This window comes from Cebidichthys violaceus, unplaced genomic scaffold, assembly GCF_023349555.1.
Source record: "Cebidichthys violaceus isolate CVI_PGR_0920_01 unplaced genomic scaffold, fCebVio1.0.p SCAF_1, whole genome shotgun sequence".
Classification (NCBI taxonomy): Eukaryota; Metazoa; Chordata; class Actinopteri; order Perciformes; family Stichaeidae; genus Cebidichthys; species Cebidichthys violaceus.
Window position 1 is genome coordinate 12,923,732 of NW_027176262.1, and position 19,912 is coordinate 12,943,643.

The window sequence follows — 19,912 nt, forward strand, 5'->3', positions numbered from 1 at the left end:
TTTTAAACCCAGTTGTGAATGATTTGTACAAGTGTGTGAACAATAAAAAATCTGTTATAATGCAGTGCAAGGATTGGTTCAAGAGCATAATAATCATTGACTATGATGACAGTTATGTTACACTGTCAATCATTCATTAATTGTTTATACACCAGTAACAGAAGCTTCATAAGAGAAAAATAATTGATATCTGCTGAAAAACCACATTATAGTGTGCTATGAAATTATAAAGTGATTATTTATCACTCATAAATGCTAAATAGGGCTGTTAAAGTTAAGTGTTGCTTTTTATGGATAAAGAAAACTGTTTTAAGCACTTTGATGATGAACACATGGGACTACTGGGACTTGCAGACACCAAACATTATGTTTCTGTTTCTGTCTCTGAATCCACAGCACAGGGTCAATGTTACTGCAGCCTCTGCACTTGACAATGTTTCAAATGCAACACCAGCCTCTTTAAGTGCTGACGTCATCTCAGATAATGCCAACCCCACAAAGACACACAAATGCGCACTTCCCAGCTAGGCGTACCGTCTTTAAGCCTTTCTAATCCTTGATCTCAGACAAAGAAAGGGGCTTCTCACACACTCTCACACACCCCACCTGTCTCTATGAAGATGCTAGTCTGTCTGTTGGTGAGCGCAGGCAAAGGTCATTACTGAGATTGTCGTGTGAAGGTAAAAAGGGATTATTTTTGCCAGCGTCGACTCAACACACATCAGGGGGATCTCTCTCCCTCTCTCTCTCTCTCTCTCTCTCTTTTCTTTCTCTCCTGACCCTTTTTTTATTATTATCAAGAGATAAAGTGTGAGCGTCTTGTGCAAAGCCTTGACAGGCACATGGTGACCGTACAACCTTGAGTGGGCTCATTCATAAAGCCAACCTACGTAGCAAGGGGGGGCACAACCAAACAACAAAACAGGATAAAATCTACTGGGTGAGAGGGGGGGAGCATAAACGAATTAAGCCAGATAAAGCCTTGTTCCTATTGCACTCTGGAGACTTGCTGTCATGGCGGTAAAAAGAGGAGAGAGGAAGAGAGAGCTTTAGAAAGCTCTTAGAAGTGAAAGAAAGAAAGTGGCAAGCCAGAGTCACACACTGAAACCTGCTGCTACACCTATTCACTTTATTACGGTAGCCAGAAACTTTTCCATTTATAAACAAACTTATTTAAAAATAATGTTCCTACATATTAGCTCCCAATATCCACATCTTTAAAAAATATCTTTCAGTGGCAGTAGCGACAGACTGCTCCTGGCTCCCATCCCACAATCCACTCTGATGTTTAGGTTTTCAAGTGAGGCTCTTGCCTCTGTAGAAACAACCTATGATAGACGCTAAATCAAACTCTTGGTACAATCGAGGAGTATAATAATGAATGAGTCAGATTAAATAAGAACAATTTAAAGATAAATGACACACCAAGGAACTGGGGGGCCAATTTAAACCCAATCTGACATGGTCCAGACTGGTAAATATTGTCCCGTTTAAATAAATCTACTATTCTTCCTCCAATGTCTATTTATCTCTATCCCTTCATCTCCCTATTAACTGGCCTGTCAGGCTGTCTGTTTGCTGGGCCGCTCAACACAATGACATGTTTACCTCCAGTCAGATTCCCATTTAGATCCCTGAAGAAGCGCGAGGAGGTGACAGCGTGCGTTTGTCTATGTGTGCAACAATAACAGAAAGCCTTGCTGTTATAAATACAAATAATGTGTCAGGTAGGTGTGGGGCATTAATGCCGGCTACCATGTAAAACATGCTAATTATGTATCAAGCTTTCCTTTTGGATTTGGTGTTGCAATGGATGTAAGTCCACTCAGTTGCACTTCAGTATCTAACACAGTTAAGGCCCACCTGATTTCCAGAGGCAGTTTGTACTGTAGGCGGAGGCACAGATTTTCTATACATTGTGCACCAGAAAAGAGCAGAAAAGTCAGAAAAGAGACGTTAACTCCACCACAGTTAAGAGGCTCTGCATTCTTGTTTTTAAAGAACTCCTACATTTTCAAGCTCTACACTGCTCACTTACATCTCCATCAAGAAGGCCAGAAGTGAATGCTTTGCAGAAAATGGCTGGCAAGTTCTGGAAGAATACCTCCATAGAAACAGAGCACAATGCCAGGACACACTTCCCTTTTAGAGTTGTCCACATATGAGTAAGCTTCCATATAAAATGTCAGTGGTTTTACAGACAACTGTATTTATAGTGCCATCCCGGATTAGACTGTCCAAACTGTGGCCAATAAAGCAAAGATTGCTTGATCAGTCAAACTAAACCAACAACTAAATCATTCTTTGTTTGTCCCACAATTAACGTAGTTATTTTTTTTTTGCAATTTTTGGATTTGAATAAAACACATTTCGACAAAACATGAGTAGAGTATATTTTGAGCTCAGACATTGAATCTAGCCTAGACATATTGTATTAGAGTGGAGAGTATTCCTGGAGCTTCTTTTTGAGAGTATACCATAAGTAAAACTGACTTGAAAGCTAGAGTGAATTTGTAAAATTGGGTACAATATATGCTTCGAGTTAAACAGTCACACCTGCCACCATAAGTGTTTGGTCAAAATAGAGCCACATTACTCCTTAGGCTCTGCATTCATCTTTTTGCATCCCAGAACTACCTGCTTCCACACCCACTGAACATAAATCACAACCTGATTCATCTTCATAAAGCAAAGAGGCAGGCAGAAATTCTCTACAACTCTCCACATGCAAGTGTGTGTCATGCGGTGTGTAGTGTGCATACTCTCCTTCCCAGCGGGGCCAAATATTCATGAACAGAACAGTAGGAGAAAAAAAAAAGACCTCCACACTCAGGTATGGGTTTTCTGATATTACACACGATCTGTAAACCATACAGCCAAGTCTACTGGAAAGCAAATTTATGCGCACACGTCACCGAATCATGAATGTGTCTGTAGGCAAAATTATTCAGCTTGTGCTTTGACAGCATTTTCTCGGAGCCCACTGCTTACACACCGACATATCTACATGCTGGCGCAGGACTCACCCTCTCTCAATGACTGCAAGCCAAATACACACGATTACAAACTCATCCTCGCAAATTAAGCTGGTTTATCTGATGCAGGGGATGTGTGTCTGGTGTGACGGCCACACAGGTGCATGTCATGTTGCAGACAAAGATGAGGACACGTGGCTTACAAACGTCACTCAAAAGTCCTCCGCGTTAACACCTCGGTCACACACACACAATAATTGTTTCATTCAAGCTGCATTAACACAAAACCCACCCATGCTCACTCACACACACACACACACACACACACACACCTTGTGGTATAATAGGAGAACATGCAGCATAAAGACAGCATAAAGGCAGCTGGACCTGACTGGTGACAACACTCCTATTCATCACCATGCCCTTGGAGACTCTACATCCCTCCACAGTGACAGCAGTCAGCAGAGCGCGCGCGCGCACACACACACACACACACACACACACACACACACACACACACACACACACACACACACACACACACACACACACACACACACACACACACACCTTGTGTTGTGTGCGAGTGTGTGTACGTGCTTGTATCCACATATATTATTCATCTGCATGGGAGCACATGAACCAAGTGTCTCTGGTAGGAGAGATAAGGGGCTTCTTTATTTCAGTCTTGTATGTGAATGAATGTGTGCTTGGGTGTGTTCTTCCAATCGTCTTTTAAAACAGACAATTTGTTAAAAAAGGGAGGAGTGGAAACATACAGAGATATCAACAGAGGAAGCAAGAGGGTTTCAAGGACGAGGAAAAATACAAGGAGCCAGAAAATGAGGAATCACTTATAGGAACAGAAATAGAAAATGAAAGGCAATGAAAGAGGAAGTGAGGTTCGGAGATGGCAAAGAAGGAGCTCAAGGGGGCTTATCATTGTCATATTTTCATTTTAGTGCACAACCTTGAATTTATCAAAGGAGATTTGCAGAATTCAGACACATCCGGTACAAGAAAACACAGCAGATTTGCCTTCCCATTCTAGCCCACAGTACTCAGCATTCATCCACCCCATCAGCGCCAACAAGCCAAAGCTGTCAACACTCACAGTGGGCTTCACTTTATTCCATCTACAATGCAGTCTGCTTCCAGAAAACATAACACACACGCTGGCACAGGCATACAGAATTACACACATTTACAAAAAACATCTCTTGAAGAAAGGGCTGAACAGCACAAAAAATATAATTTTTCATACTAAGATGAATACAGCGACCTATAGAGACGGTATGCTAATGATTAATAGATTTTATATTGAAATCAGAAACTGAAAGAGTGGGATTTTCATGTAGCAAGAGCCACAACTTTAATTACCACTGACATGATTAACACCGTCTTATAACAAGCAAGGAGAAGTTTAAGCCAGATATTTCACCAACTACAAAGACAACTGTCACTAGCACATTTCCTCAGCTGTGGCCAATAATTGTTAATTGTGCGAGTTAGCAAAACAACAAAAAGTGCCGTACTATATACGCCTAGCCACAGGTTTATCAAAGAAGAAACACCACTATGTATAATTTTTGTTTAAAAAAAAATGGGAGGCAATCTTTGGATTGCTATACACAGAAGACCAATAGAGTAGCAAGACTGTTTTAACAGAAATGAAGAGTAAATATGTCCCGTCAATTTAGGTAGCAGGTTACTTGGACAATGGTAGCTGTTGAGTGAAAATGACGGACAGTTAGTGAAGTGAGTTCTGCATCTTAAACCTTTTAGGAACATTACACATCTGATATTAATAATTATCATTACAATGATTTTTAACCATTCACCTCAAAAAGGAGGCCACGTCAAGTCAAGGAAGCTAACATTAGCAAAAGCAGCTACTGTGCAGAGCTACTGACAGTAGCATTATTCTGCTTCTTCCGCAACCACGCCCACTACCAAGTGGACCTGCATTGTGACTTTCAGAGAATACAATTCAACTTCTAAAAGAACTGTGCTCCTGGTCCCAGAGATTTATAGAAAGGCCGTAACCAGAGAGCAATTCTGATGCTGCATGTATGTGCAGACACAGAGAGAAACTGCTGCACAGACATCTTTCCATATTTTACACGAAACGCTATTAATGCATGCATGTATTAAGGTGGTGCAGTGCAGGGATTCAGGGATTTGTCGTGTCTGAGTATTAACATGTTTCAAGCACAGAATCGGGGCTGCTATCTTATGGGCTGAAACAAAAATGGTATACTAACGGTATGCATACAAATGTGTATGCACAGATACACACAGGCACAAAGACACATAGGCGCACAAATACCCACAATAGAAAGTCGGTCAATGAATGGGAGGGGGCAGGCAGACTAGCAGGTGCTGTGTTGGTGGACGATATGGCTTCTGTCCACCTCAGCATTTCTAAACACTCACAGTTATCTTCCCTCTGAAAAGGAGGAGAGGTCGTTTCTTTTTGCCTATGCACCACCATCCTCTCCACATCTCTGCTTTCCCACTTCTGCTCCAGCCTTTTCTCCCATCTCATTTATCTACTCCCAACCTCTCCCTTTATATCCTTTCCCCGTTAGCTTTTATCTTTTTTTTTTTCTAGCCTCCTCCTGCTTTTCTTTTTCCACTCCACCCTTCTCCTCTCCATCCCCTCCTTCCTCTACTGCTCCTCGTCGTCTCCTGCGCTCTCAGTGGAACAGCCCATTCAGCAACAAAACAAAGCTGCCCACAGCATCACACACTGGCTAATCAAGCAAGACCAGAATGCAGCAGCCCTCACATCCACTGAACACCACCATGATACTGGGCAGCAGTAGAGGGGAGAGCTCTGTCACGTGAGGAGAGGCAGCAGCGAGACAGAAAAGGTAGAGTTTGTGAAAGGTTAAAGAGAATAAATATTACCTTGTTTTTTGCAGCAGATAGGCGCTAAAAGGTCATTTTAAACTCCCATGGTTCAGTCTGTGTTTACATTTGCGCTTATGGAAATAGTGAAGAGAATGAGTTCGACAGTACAAAAGGCCACAACCACTTCAGGTAAAGACGAGGTAGGAAGGAGGGCTGAAGAAGGGCATGATGGAGAGGCAGAAAGATAATGGGGTGAGGAAAATTCTCTGACAGGCTATGCCCGGTGAAGCATTCATGATGATGATGAAACCCAACAATGGTCAGCTGCAATCTCCTCCTGGACAGAGGATGAGCGTTTACAAGCTAGCATGCCAGCCAGCTCCACCGTGAAGCTGTTCACCTTCAGGGGGAAACTCAGAACACAACAAAGAACCCAGTCCTGCAAAGATGCAGAGATAGGAGAGGTAAGTAAACATGCCACAGCGTCAACAGGGGGGCCACATCGAGAGCCGGTGTACGAATAAAGCGTATTGTAAGCTGGCTAAAAAGTTGGAATAACTCATCCACAAATATTCATACACATGGCCAGGGCACAGAGTTCCTCCTTGTAGGGATGAGGCAGGGGAAGTGTGTTTCTGACTTTCTCTTCTTGCTGGTAGAAGAAGGAGGAAGGCTTAAGAACAAGGTCAGGGAAGACTGTGGAAGCAGAACTGCTGCAGAGAAGAAACTGTGCTAAAGTACAGCAGACCCTGCCAAGTAACTTGTTGTAACACTTACTGCTTCCTCCCCAGTTCTCAGTCTGGCTTCAACCTTTTGAATTCAGATCACAGCAGCCATTAGTGCCTAGCCTCGGAAAGACCTCGTTATTTATTTTATTTTTTTGTTTGCTTGGTCTTGAGGAACTTTGTCATAGAACTGTAGCTTTACTTCTCTGTCAAGCTCACACTGGGTACCAATCATTGACGAGACAAGAGGCGTTTCCTTAACCGTCTTTAGCATTTAGTATTTGTTTACCAGTGACAAGTATAAATCTGAATTAATGATTTTCTGAAGGCTTTCCTCTGCTCAAACAATTTGCCCCTAAACGCTCATTAGCACCAGGACTAAAGGCAGACAGAGTAAACTACGGGTTGAACACGATTTGTAAAACGTCTCTATGCTCATGCACCGAATATCTGTCCGTATAATGTTTGTTTCTGGGGGTTTCACTTGTTTTGATGATACGCAACATGTTTGAAGCTTGTAATGTAGGCAGGACGGAACATCCGGGTGTGATGCAAGACATTAATGGTGTTAAAAGTAAAGAGTGGGATTGTAAGGAGGAAGAGAGGGCAGAGTGTGCTGCAAGGAGGAGAGAGCGTGATGGTAGGCAGCAGAGAGGAGACCGCAGTGATGAGACCAGGAGGCGCAAGTGATGGTGTGGAGGAGAGGAGAGTGTGATGGTAGGATGGGATTTGAGTCTTTTAACTTCATTAGTTCCGCCTCAGTCTGGGGTCTGTAGATTATGTCTAATTAAGCAGCTTAACATGGCTTAAAAAGCACCACACAGAAAGCACAAGAGCCTTATCTATCAACCTGCTCAAACGATTCTCCGCTTCTCCTTTTCTTCCCATGGCAGGCGAACATAAATTCCCTTTGCATGGCCTTTATGCAAGAGAGATTAGAGGCTCTCCGACATCGGCGTGAGCTGGATAGCTAGCAGCCGCGGCAATAGCAGTGTGGGCTGTGGCGCGCGCGCACGAGAGAGAGAGAGAGAGAGAGAGAGAGAGAGAGAGAGAGAGAGAGAGAGAGAGAGAGAGAGAGAGAGAGAGAGAGAGAGAGAGAGAGAGAGAGAGAGAGAGAGAGAGAGACTATGTGTGGCAGGCAGTGGGGAGGCAGAGGGGCAGGCAGATGCTTCAGACTGCAGGGGGAGAGAGTCGATAAAGAAGGGTGGGGCTCACCAAACACGAGAGCTCCTGTCATTCTAATCGGTTTTGGTACACCAGTACAATTAGTCAGTAAAGCAAAAATCTGATGATAAATGATGGACAACAGAACACATTTAAATATATCAACTTGGGTTTTTGAAAATTACAATCTGTATTTTCACTCGTTCTGGACATTTTCTGGACCAAACGATAAGCAGCACATTAACTGATGATAAAAGTAACTGTTAGTTACAGCCCTACTAATGATTTACACACTGAAATGGAATTGTGTAGTTGCCCTGATCTTCCATTTAACTGGTGATCCAGCAGAGTAGTATCAAGACAGCCAGGAACCACGGTGAGTTAATGCTAAACTGCCATTTCATCATGCCTCATACGTTTCGAAACCTGGATCATGTTATGAGCTGTATCAAAGGACACGATTAACAAAGGTTTTTCAAGTTCCTTGTAAATGTCTCATCTCGAACATGATCAAAACCAGCATACGACTCTAGACTGGAATACTGCCCTTCATGCTAAAATACTCATTACAGAAACGGTTGCAACTAGCAACAACATTCACCAAACCAGATATTTCTTCTGGGTTGGGTTTCCTGGAAATCTTGTTTGGTGAGACACCTCATCCCAACCTCTCCACCGCTTCCTAAACACCACCTGTTAATTATCGAACAGAATTGTGTGACATCAGACGTGCCTGGCTGCCATATGTCATCGGTGAGCGACGTGATTGAGGAAAAGATGGATGTAGCTGTAACAAAACACAGGAGGTTACTGGGAGTTTGGTTCCACTCGGCTTTTCCCTACCAGGCAACATGCCCCACCTCAGGCTCACAGGAAGACAACGACACTCCCTTCTTTTTAGGATCTACAGGTATCTCACGCCGCAATCTTCTTTATTCCTGCCTCGGTTAAGTTATTATCTTTTGTGAATCCACAAACACTATCTTCCAGCTAGAGACAGGATGTACAGTATTATCTCCTGTGAGATTTCAGACAGTCAAGATGGCCGCCCCTCAAAGCTGATCCATCACACCAAAAATCACACCAGACGATTAAGGAAATTGTTCACCGACACAGACTGTAACGTGCTGGTTGTATGATCGGCCTTAGAGCAAAACCCCACAGAGCGTCTCTTTCTGACACTAACTCATCTCATTCACTCCGGGTGCGAGGCCTCTGGGCTGGGAAAATCCAGTCTACTGCAGACACACAAATAGGTGCACAACATGAGGTATTTACATACCCCCCCAAAAAAAGGAAAGACTTAAAGAAAGAACAAAAGGAAAAGAAAGAGGGAGAAGTAGAGGCCAACAGCTACAGAGAAGAGAAGAGCAGAGCAGGTAGTGATGAAGAGATAAAGTCAAAGCCTGACTGATGTAGTGAAGAGAAAGAGAGTGCGGGACTTGGAAAGGAGGGAGAGATGAAGAGAGAGCTGCTATCTGATAGAAGGGATTTGCCCTTCCATGGAACAGTAATTTACTAAAGCCATTCTACAGAGGCCCATCAGTGGTGATCTGTTGGCAGATTAGACGACAAAACCTCATCCCTCGCTTTCCCCCCAGCCAATCAGCGCTGGGCAGCGGGCACAGGGCAGAGGATGAAGGGAGGACGCGGGAGGGGAGGGGCAAAATTTCCGGTCTGTCTGTTGAATTTAGGGAGGCCGCATAGACAAACACGGTCACACACAGACACACATACACACATGTGCCGCAGAATACATACAGGAGATTGGATTGGAGTCGGAGCCATTACTGTTGCATTTTCCCCACCCTTAGGATACAGCTAACACTGCTTGGTTGCAAGAGCTGGGGATTTGTCATTTATAATCAGTTTTCTGCTCTTGTTTCCTCTGCGCTCGCTTGTGCTTTTTGCAGTTTGTATCCTGCCCTGAAGGCCCTTGCAGCATTCCTCTGTTGTGTTGGGTCCAGCCACTCTCCCCTTCCCCTTCCCCTCCCTCCCTCTCTGTCTGTCTGCCTCCTCCCAATCCCTCTCTCAATCTCCCTCCCTCCCTCCCTCCCTCCATGCACTGCAGAGGCCCGTCTAGTGTGCCCCAGCTGTGCAAGCAGTAGGAGCTGTTTACCATGCTACATCATCAGGGAGCCCCGGGAGCAACGCCCCGACGCGCTCAAAGAGCACTCACAACCGTGTTTTGCACATGATGTTGAACATTATAGACCCTCTGAACAAGTCAACGACCCAGCGTGCACTAAAACAACCTCTCCTGGCAGACGCCCACAGCAGGAGAGCAAATCTCAACGTATCTTATTCTTGACGACTATGTAGCAAAAACAAGGGAACAATATGAAATACCGCTGAATCACAATTCAAGTTCAAATCTGTTGGCCTTGTGGCTCACCAAATGGTTCGCATAGACATACACTTCACATGCACATACACCCATGACTGAGCTCCTGCGTCTCCATATTTGGCGCCGACGTGTGAAAAAACTAAGAAAGTAGAACAACAGCAAGCTGTTCTTTCCACCTCTCTGCAATCACTGCTTCCTGTTTGGAGCTGCTGCTGCCCAACCTCACAAGACACCAGAGGATCCCAGGAGGCCCTAAGGAGAGGTATAACATCACCCACCCATGTCTCCTGTCAACTATGACCTCTGGAGGGAGGGAGAGGGAAAAAGACAGGAAAAGGCAAGGCCCCAGATGTAAGCCCTGGTCTGTGGTCTAAAAGCACAACACCCTCAGAGTTGCACAATTTCCGAGAATCTGATCCACTATGGCCAAACACTGAGGGACCAGGGACAGAGATAGGACATGTTTACATAGTTGTGAAGCAAAAACTGAAATATTGTGGATGGGGAGTCTTTGAAAAATATGTGTGTTGAAATAGAGTTTGCTTAAGGTCTGACAATAAGTGTGCTCGTGTGTAAAACTTGTTGTGGTTCAAGGACAGGCTAAACTAATCTCAGGCACTTGTTTGGTTGGTTCCAGAAGGGCCCTGCAATCAAAACAACATGACTCAAATGCTTTGACATGTTTATGGCTACAACTAAGCTGATGGCTCTGACATACTTTTGGACATTTCTATCTTACAATTCTTGCTGTTCAGAGTCTCTTCTTTCTGACACGTGCATACATACTTGCACAATATACTAAACACAGCAGGTGGTTGAAATAACAGAAGGATCAACATCCCTATAATGATAGCTTTGGTGTTATTTCTGGCAGAAGTTTGACAAGAAACTCATAAAAGACATGGTAATTGCCAATTACTGCTATCACAGGGGGTCTGAATGTTTCCAAGATTACCGTGACAGTGGAAACACAATCACATGTCCCAGACATGACCACAATCATGCTTTGATTTGTTTACAGTTCCTACTTAGCTTGTGTATTGCACTAACATATTCAACACATACTTTATGGTTGTCCTTAGTACTCTCAGACAATACTTGAGCTGAGAAGTAGAATAGATTTCCACTTATGAACTCAAACAAGTCATTCTTCTCAAGCGACTTTAAATCACTACCACTAATTATTAACAATTAGTGGTAGTAGTTTTAAAGCTTCATATGGGTATTCTTGGAGGAAGCAGAGACATAACCACCACGAAACAAGGAATGCCATTAGTTCACATGGGCAAAGCTTCATTTTTGATAAACCCCTTTTGTTCAATCTATCCGCCACTATGGTAAGTGAGCCAGGCTGGGGATTCAAGTATTACTAGAGTAAAAGCACATCCGTTCTCTAATAAATCCCTTTTGCATAATGCATCTTAAATTTGATGTCAGGAATGGAGCCAAACATTTCTCATAATCTATGATGCACGCGTGGGACACATTCCAACCACAATACCATGATGTCTCTGAGCTTATTCAACTTCTCTCTTTGATTGTTCAAAGATATTTCTTCTCATTGACTGGTCAGATATGATCAACAATTGAGAACAAAAGAAATTCTTAATCAGCATTTACCACAATCACTGCAGGATAAATACGCCATTAGTCATCCAGAGTCATTAGTCATGAACAACTTTGCCTTATAGGAGTAACTGCATGACCGAGAACACAACCGTCTGCATGAACAAACACTGTTTGAACAGCTTCCCTCTTGGTTGGGACCCACTTAGATCAAATGGTCAAGTTCAATGCCATTGAACAATATAATAACACTATATGACTATACCAATACTACATTAATATAACAATAATAATGTCTGGCATGCTATGAATGTGTTTTTCTCAAGTTTTACATGAAAATGAAAACAGTTAAATTTATAAATGCAATTGAAGTTCCAATATTCGCATGCAATAATTGTTTATGAAATATTAAAGTTTTAATAAATCCATTAAGTGTAATCATGAGTCATGGCAGTCCAGTTGTACTTGTAAAAGTCTGTTTATTTGCAATGAGAAGCATAACACAGCCTGTAAAAACAGTTGCTGGCTCTGGTGGAGCTTGGACACCGCTGAGTTGCATTATGGGAGATGTAGGATCCAGTGTTTTAGGAGCTTGACCTACAGTATACTCAGCACAAATAGTCAGTGCCTCTGTTGCACAAATTCTGAGCATTCTTTATTAAATCAGTCTCTTGATGTCCCCTAAATTTATGGTGATTAATAACTTAAATAGCTGGAGTACCCTTCATCTTGACATTACTTAAGGTAAATTAGACATTTCACTTTTCAATTTTAAAGATCACATCTACCTGTACAAATAGAATTCAAATGTTAATTCAAATGTAAAGAGGAAAAGCCTGCTTCCGCTCTTCTTTCCTCACTACGCCCACAAAGTGATCCAACCTCTAACATTTCAGTGGAGATATGGTCTCTGTGGAAATCTAAGACTGCATTGACAATGTAACCGATACAAAAATGAACATCCTATAAGTCATCTACAATGATGACATATTCATGTTTCACCAAAGATTAGTCCACGTGAGGTTCACCTCTCTCTCGTTTTCTTTCTGGCAGTCACTAAAGCTACAACAGGCCCAGCTCGCAGCTCGTCTGGACCTGACAAACTGCATTCACAACGACCTTTTCCCTCATTGGGCAAAAAGGTCTGCATTCTCTTCTCTCCGATGACTGTGACTAATACGAGCCGTGGTGTGGTGAGGCTGTCCTCTCCCTGAACAAGCCTCAAACCAAAAACAACTCAGAGAAATGTTTACATTCTTCCCCCATGTTTCCCTTACTTTTATCTTCACGACTTCGGACATGTGTGTCAGCACAGCAACAAAGGAAGATGCAGGACTTGTGCCGACTCGTGGTTTGTGGTTTATGGGGATTTGCAACCAAAGATGATGAATTCAAAGTACGATTACAAACTTCAGCAAAAACTATTGCGAGGACATCTTCATTCTAAAACATTTAACTGCCTCATGTTTGTGACTCATGAACAGTATCTTAAATAGGATACACAATTACACTACTTATGGCATAGTGTGTCCTCAGCTGTGCTAACTGTGTACTCAGCGTGAGGCTGAATGCAACATGACGTTTTTTCAACTCTTTAACTGAGATGAGAGACTTTTAGAGTTAAAAAGCCACACTTGTGAGTAATGGGTGGTGAATTGAGACACATTTCTCCAGACCTCATCGGGAATGTTACAAAATGGTGGATCCTCAGGAGCTGCTGGAGCACTGCAACAGGAAATGAACTCTGACATAAGAGCTATGGACCTTGGGGCCCCCGACTGCATCCTGGGAAATCACGGCACTGAGAAGAGAAATGACCCATGTCACCCCCCTGAAAACCCAACTCACAGCTAAATCCATTTACAAACCTCCAAAATGGCACACTGGACATATATCTTTCTGGCATTCATAGCAGCCTTTTTTAATTGCCTCTAGATTCAAGCATTCAAAGGTGAGTCATTGCTGAGATTATTTATTTAGCGCAAATGTGCTGTTTGCCCAACAACAGTAACAATCAGAGCAACAAGGTCAAAACCAGGCCAACACAGAGACTGGCACACTGGGAGAAATCGTGGTCCGTCTTTCTTTCATGCAGATGGACCAACCAGCACCACAATAAAGACAGCCAAGAAGAGAAAGAAACGCGAGAGGGAGTTGGGATGGAGAATGACAGTGCTACCATCTTAAGATAGCATAACGCAGTACCATTTGGCTCAGGCTGCTTCGGGTGTGCCTCCCCTGTCGGTAAAATCCATCTTTCCCTCCGTCGCCGCTCTCTGTTTTATGGCCGTTTTCCCAGCCGTGAGACAATAGTATGGACATCATTAGCTAAGTGGTGGCTGGATGACAGGCAATGGCGCTGCAATCGATACCGGCAAGCCAAGCCATCCGCAGGCTGAGCAGTGCTTACTCATCAGCCCCAGCTCAGGCCAGAAACCGGGACAAGGCCAGATAAGGGATGTGGAGGTGTCGGGGGGGGGGGGGGGGCCTCGCTGCTTATGATAACAAATGGATATACAGCCACCTTATCTTCTCACCTTAAAGAGAATATGATGTCCACTGTCACACAGCTGCCTAACGGCCAGTTATGTTATGAGGGTGAGGAGAGCAGTATACATACTTTAATTCAGACCGGGGTGCTAAACTAGTTAGCCCCTTCCAACGCAAATTTCCAAACTTTTGAAGTTGAGTTGCCAACCATGAATACTAAACAATAACCGCCACATAATTATTTAGAAATTATTTAAAATGCCTGGGGCAAGCTCCAAGTTAAGAATACCTAATCACAACATTGTGTTAAAAAAAATAAAAATAAAAAAAAGCCCTTTGTCCAAATACAAGGGGTTTGTGTGTCCTTTTGTGTGTGAGAGAGACAGTGTCAGCACATATTCACTGGGGAGATGCCACAGGCCAGCACAGTGGTGGCCAGATACCCCTGAAGTGGCATCTGAGACTAACATCTAGTGACAAGGTGGTGCCCTTCCTGCGTCCTCAACCACAGCTGACTAGAACATTGCACTGTGCTCAAGGACAGAACATTTGAGCGACGGAGGGAGCCATGGGAACAGAAATAAACAGCAACGGAAATATTCTGTGAATTGTGAAAAAGAAAAGAAAGAGTAAGAGAAGCAGAGAGGCAACAAGAGCAATCGATAGAGCTTAGGAGGAGTTTGAGAAAGGTGGGAAAAACCTGGGGTTGAGGCACTTTCAAAGGCTTCCAGTTGTTTGGGTCTACAGGCACCTTTTCCCTTCCCTCCCCACTCTACTGCTGTCCCTCTCTTTTCTTCTCTGATGCTCATCAATCTGTGATTAAACCTGCCAGCTTTAATTGGAACACGCTGAAAGAACACCTCTCTGCCTCCCAATTTCCACTCTTCTTGCATGCTGCAGGTGTACAAAGACACTTCCAATAAAGTTGTCAGAACGCTGGGCTGAAACAGCATGTACAGTAAGAGACATCATGATGAATAGACAACATGGCGGGATAACACACAAGCTAAAACATCACGTACCTGCCTTGTCAATATGCTTTACCCATGAGCATCAACGTATATGTTCCTAAAGCAGTTATATATTGACATGGCACAGATCTAAACCCAAAGAAGGAGTTACAACTCACAGTAGAGGGACTTTACATTCGTATCACCACAAACTCACTCCATGCCTCTGCACACAGTTGTAAACTGCCAAATTCTAATAGCATTCCTCCGCAATCTTGTACAAGACACCTAATGTTATTATGGCAAATGTGTAAAAATGAAATGAAAAAGTAGTTTGTCACACAACCTATTGGTTTCAATTACAATGTTTACAGAACGGTTAGAGCAGCGGAGCAGAGGTGGGGATGCATGTTTTTTTTTTCTCTCTCTCACTTGTGATATTACACCTAAAAAGGTGCAGCTTACGAGTGCAGCCAGTCTTTTGTAGTTAACACCCCACCTCAGAGTGTCTCAGTCGCACCGAAGTTGCTGTTACAGGAGCCTTTCTGAAATTAAATGAATCTGACTGATGATACTCGAGGATGTATGATGATGCAAGGATGTACAGCAGCACTAAATAAAATGAATGCATAAGGTGTCCTAATGGAAAGTTCCACAGTAGGTAATCAAGAGAGTGATGTAGCATCATACGTAATATATAATAAATCCAGCACTCCACCTCTCTCTACATTTAAAAAGGATGGGAAAGGATAGACATGCATTGAGCGTTAGACTGCTTGACGGCCGAGCTTCCTACTGAACCAACAAGTTGTATGAGAATACATGAACGGAAGGTGTGCCACCTACAGCACCCGCCATCATTCAGCATGGTAGTTGCATTTAGCTATTTTTCCTCATCTCCTCCACTCTATCTACTTCTGAACCCCCTGCCCCTCCCAATGGAAACCCCAATGGCGCCACAAAGGAGAATCTCCCAAGAGAAAGTCAAACAATGACACACAGGGACTTCTCCTCCTGACTCCAGCCCAATTTAGGCAATGAAGCCTGGAGCCTTGCCAGTGACAAGAGGGAAGGTCAGCACGACATGTTAAGACAGAAATGAACACTAAGTGTTGGGTTCGGGTGGGAAACGTGTGAGTGTGTATATTAGTGTCCACAGAATAAAACATGCTCAAAGTGATCCTTTAATACTTGTGTAGGTGGATTTCAGGGCCATCTCTCTTTGTTTCTGAGAGGTTTCCAGCATCTACAGCCTTTCAGAATCCAAAGTACAGTTAGCGTAAACACTGGCTCACTCGAAAACAACCAGAGGCTATTATACCCTTAACATGATAAAATAATGGAATATGTATTCATGTAAGACAAGCCCCTCTTTTCAGACCATAGTCCCCCTCACGACCCATAAAACTTGGAGAACTTAAGGTGGTACACACGTTTTACATGTCATTATAGCAGCAGCAGTCCAACCTAATGAACTAATTTCATTGGCAGTGACTCAATCATAACATTTTATCTACAGACACGCTGAGTCATGGAATTCAACTGTGGCCAATTGCCAAGCAGCAGGGTTACTTATGGCTGTCATTGATTGGTTGATCCCTAAGCAGAAGGCTGAAAGGGCACATACCAGGAACACAGCCTGAAGCAGAAACTGGCAGCTTGCGTTTTACTTTACTCTCTCATGCTTGTAGCTTTTTTTTCTCCTCCAACTGACTACCTTGTTGTGTCACTCTCTTCCTGTTCTTAGTTTATCCCCTCATGTTCCCCCCCTCTTCAGCGCTTCCAAATTACCATAGCCCATTAGCCTTGCCCCTCTGTTGTGTAATTGTATCTGGAATAGCAACGCGGGGCCGCTCACGTCCAGAGGTCACCATTCCTCTGTGGCTTACATCCTGGTCCTTCATCTCCATGGTCACCGTGATTCCAAACAGTGTCTTTTTTTCTTTTTTTTTTCTCAGGAAGAAACATGAAGGCTAGTTAAAACTCTCCCAACATGGCACTATGGCCACCATTCAAACCATTAATCATATCTAAAGCCCTTATTTTCCACTAGCATTATCCATTAATAATGCATTTGTATTGGAAAAGTAATACCATAATACAGTGGGCTTGGGATAGAGAGCAAATGCAATCTGTATTACCGATTGATTTCAATAAAAATGACTTACAAACTCCTTTGGTGAACCATTTGTTATGAAAGGGCCTCTGCATATGAATACTAGTGATATGTTCTTGTAATTTTGTTCCGTGAAATAAAAACAAGGCGCAACCACCATTGCTGATCGGGGGTCGATTCCCTCATTCATAATTCTACCATTCAGGATATGGAGTTAAAGTGTCTCTAAAACAGGACAGGGACACACTACAGAGGCCTTTATATCAAGCAGTCCCCATCTGCAAATCTGTAATGAGCATGGGAGCTGAACCAGTGGGGAGAGAAGAGAACCTCAGTTCAACTGAGGCAGGCACACTTTCTAATGGAAATTCAGATACAATCATCCCAGAATGCACTTCTCTCTGCCTAATAATCGGCCACTAGAACAAGGCAGCCATTGAGAGGAGAGTGACTGTAATCTGGTCCACCAAACTCCAAAGCTGCCCGCTATAATTAGCTCTTTTCTCCATCAAACACAGGCTTACACTGACTCACAAGCAAACCTCTCCTGTGATACAAGAGGGAGAGACGAGATTTAGTGAACGGCACATTTTCAGATGAGCGGGGACGTTTTCCATCCCCGGCATACGGAGTCACTCTGCGTTGACAAGTATGCTAGCTGTGAAATCGGCAAAAGAGCGAGAGGCCGCCGTTTCATTCGGCGGCACAGTGTTTTGTGAAAGAAAAAAAAAAGCCTGGGTTGACATGGAAATAATATTGCATGGTTCAAGTTTTCAAATTGAGTGACATTACAATCAAATTAACTCACAGCTGGGTTTACTGATTCAGAACATGTTCCACACTTAAGGTCTCAAGTAGTCTCCAATTGCCTTTATCATTGTGTTGAGAAGTCATATTGAAGACTAGTAGAATAAACTTGATGTAAAAGGATTAGATGTCCCTCCACTGTTTCCGTTTCCCTTGTTTTTCTTTACACATAATACAAGGACAGAATCTCACTTCCAGTGCCCTCATCAAAAGATATATCCACATCTATGGCCTACATCCTGACGAACAAAGCCTGCCCTCCTCTAATCCCAGGAACATGTTCTAGCCGAGGGACTAACGACACGATCCGCAGCCCAGAGGCAGGCAGACAGACAGGGGTGAGTGGGTACACTGGTAGCTAGCCTGCTGCCTGGGCAAATGGCACGGCTATTAGGGGAAGAAGAGGCTTCCTGGAGAGGTGTGACTGCACTGTATAGGGCCCAATCAAGCAGAGAACAGAAGTGCTGACAGCTGCTAATGCATTTACCTGAGAGCAAAGAGACTCTCTTGCCAAGGAAAGTGTGTGTACTTGTGTTTACTTCCTCCCTGGCATGGTCGTCCCAATAAGGCTGATTAAGATCAAAGATCAAAAAGCACTCAAGTCAAAGAACAGTCAGCAAATGCAGGAACATGAGTCAACTTATTTGCTTGGTAAGGACGTAAAATCCTCATCATAAATCCATGATTAAATGACAAAGTTCCTGTTTTGAAAATGTCCCCTGTATCTGGCAATGACACAGCAGTACAGGCCACAGCCCTCACTGTGTTAAAGGCCATATCACAAACCTACACAGACATTCCCCCACTTATCTCCTTCTCTGAAGTCTTTCACAGTCGATCTTAAATCAATATTACAGATGCAGGTAGAAAAGACCACTTCGAAATGAAAGTACTGAAGTCCAGTGGAAGGACTCTGAGAAAAAGGGAGTGGCTGTGCAGGGCAATGACCACTTTGCAGTGGCATTGAGACTGAACTTGTTAACACACCGGTGACAAGTTCTAGCACAAAAATAGATTAATTGTGATGTTAATTGTTATCATACAGTCACCTGAATCAGTCTGTACCTTGTCTTAGAACGTGAAGTGGTCGACAAGCCGCATCCAGACAGTCAGGTTAAAATAGCCACACCTGAGATATAGATATTTGGTAGAAATGGCCACACATATAATGTATAACCTGTCTTAGAAGATGTAAGCCACATGTGTGACAGGTACAGTTAAACGGGGATCAGAGCACTGTTACCTCCCGGCAGGGCGTACACACATTATCTAACTGTGTCACCAGGAAGCACTGAACATGCAGCTCTGATGTTTGCAAAGTTAGTGAGGCATTTAACAAAAGAGGAAAATAAATCACTCAAACATTTACAATGTGTAAAGAGTGTGTACCACGATCTAAAACTGATGAGGGCCGTGGTTTGTGGCTACTAAATTGCTAAACATGACAAATAAAAGCTCAGACAGCTACATTAAACAACTTACAACTTCACAAAACCTCATTCTAAAAAAAAAAAAAATTTTTTTTTAAAAATCTGCATTTGATCAAAACATTGATAAATACACAAAACATGCAACATCTAACAGTTGTTTGACAGCCAACGCAAACACCCTATTTCCCCCCTCTAGCAATTAAAAATCCGTATTGCTCCTTATATTCAAGGAATACATGGAGAGTTTCTCTAGGCCTGACCAGACCAATGCATACCAGGTGTTGTTGTACAAACAATTTAAATGTTTGGACAGGATCCATTTGTATGACCACCCTTCCCTCCCTTTCTCCTCTGTGAATTTCCCATTTAAATACACGGCCAGCCTACATTAGAACAGGTTATGTTTGTACCCACGCACGCATCGTCGTTAGAATAATCATTAGTATTACTATCGAGGGCTTCAACATCTCTCCGGCTCTCAGGGGG

The 19,912-nt window shown here is 43.3% G+C and overlaps 1 protein-coding gene across 1 annotated transcript in view; it reads right to left on the bottom strand.

Moving 5' to 3' along the window:
- arhgap35a (Rho GTPase activating protein 35a) overlaps window positions 1-19,912 on the bottom strand; it is a 58,036-nt gene that overhangs the window by 37,336 nt on the left and 788 nt on the right. The window lies entirely within an intron of this gene.